At 40.9% G+C, this 1,774-nt stretch overlaps 1 pseudogene; it reads left to right on the forward strand.

Annotated features, from left to right (window-relative positions):
- Positions 1-59: 59 nt before the first annotated feature.
- Positions 60-352, forward strand: LOC102814443 (annotated as a pseudogene).
- Positions 353-1,774: the final 1,422 nt, after the last annotated feature.

A 1,774-nucleotide genomic window follows, 5' to 3' on the forward strand; every position in this document is an offset into this window, starting at 1 on the left:
AGACGTGAAGGTCAGTGAATTGGTGTGGAGTTGTTCTTGGCCTGCGTGGTCATGTTGAGATGGATTCCTCCTCTTCTTCCTCTACAGTGCCTTTGGGCACAGTGGACCCACAGTTGCTGCCTCTCACTAAGGTGGAGATGCATAAGCAGCTCTTTCAGCAGCTGTGCACCAGATGATGGAACTATGTTAGAAGAAGTGCTTGTACAAGCCTGGGCCAAAGCTGGACAGTTGGCCTGATGCCTGTTTTGTGAACTGTGTTGAGCGTTTCATTGATAAAAGTCAATTCGACTTGAATCAACTGGCACAGACCCAGAAATCCTAGTTAGTTTTCTCAGAAAACCTTTCTGACTGATCTCAGCATTACCTCATTGGAGAAGGAATGTAGTTCAAGAAATGAAGAGTTATTGATGGGATGGTTTAAGAGAAGGCTATGGGGAACTGACTTCTACCTTTTTTTTTTTTTTTTTGCTTTGGGGATATTCTGTCATCTGAGAATGAACAAAGAACAGTTGTGTGAGTTGTGTGTTTGTGTATTTTGAGGGTTAAATATGTATTTGGATGTGTTTTTTATGCTAATCTTGTAGAAATAATTGACAGATGAATGGAAAAGTCTACCAGATTGTATAGCAATCTGTGTTTGTTGTTGTTATGTGCCATGATTGTATAGCAATCTATGTTTGTTGTTGTTATGTGCCATGGAGTCAGTTCTGATTCATAGCGACCCTGTACAGGGTTTCTGAGGCAGTAAGTCTTTATAGGAGCAGAAAGCCTCATATTTCTCCCACAGAATAGCTGGTAGTTTTGAACTGCTGACCCTGAGGTTAGCAGCCCTATTCATAACCAGTACACTACCAAAGCCCCTTAGCACTCTATGTGGGACTGTATGTGGAATTGTACTTTTGTCAAACTCCCATTAATGGTTTCCTCCACTTATCATTTGTCTGGATTAATTTCAGATATCTGGGGAGGTTGATATTCATACTTGTGTCAGAAAGGGGAAACATGGAGTGGGGAGAGTAATTTGGTGCTTTAATTGTCAGCCTCCTTAGATAGTATCCTACTGGCTGCTAGGAGAAAAATCTGTGGAGCACTCAGACTGTACACTTCAGCTTTCTAGATTCTCTCACTCCCTATTCTAGGATTTACTTAAAGACCTCTATAAAGAGTGGTCTCAGGCAGCCTGAGAGTCTACATGCCTTTAGTTAACATAATTCTCATAGCTAGACTGCCACAAAGAAGAAGTGAACTTCCCCTCTTTTTCAGGGTACAAAAAAATCAAATATGTGCCTAAATTAGTGATGAAAATTTAGGCCAGTCAGTAACTAACAGAAGTTTCAGGTAGAGGTGCATGCCTAATGTTAATCAATACAGTTTCTATTTACTGTCCTCTTATGATTACTTAAATAAAAGCTACAAGATTCAACTCTGTGCTTGAGAAGGCTTTTCTATTACAGCATCACCTATAACCTAGAGATATTAGATGTGAACTGGCTATAAGGCTGAAATGTAGTCAATCTACGTGCCTGTTCTGTGAAAGACTTAGCATAGGTATTCCATGGTTCTATTATAGCCATGGTTTCTATTATAGCCATCACCTATAACCCACAGAGACTAGATGTGGACTGGCTACAAGGCTGAAATGTAGTCAATATAGGTGCCTGGTCTGTGTAAGTCCCAGCATAAGTATCCCATGGTTCCCTGCCCGTTCATGAGAAACAAAAGGACCTTGAGATAAGATGGGGAGGGAAGGAAGTCAGTACTGACAAGATAGGTC

This window comes from Chrysochloris asiatica, unplaced genomic scaffold, assembly GCF_000296735.1.
Source record: "Chrysochloris asiatica unplaced genomic scaffold, ChrAsi1.0 scaffold13799, whole genome shotgun sequence".
Lineage (NCBI taxonomy): Eukaryota > Metazoa > Chordata > Mammalia > Afrosoricida > Chrysochloridae > Chrysochloris > Chrysochloris asiatica.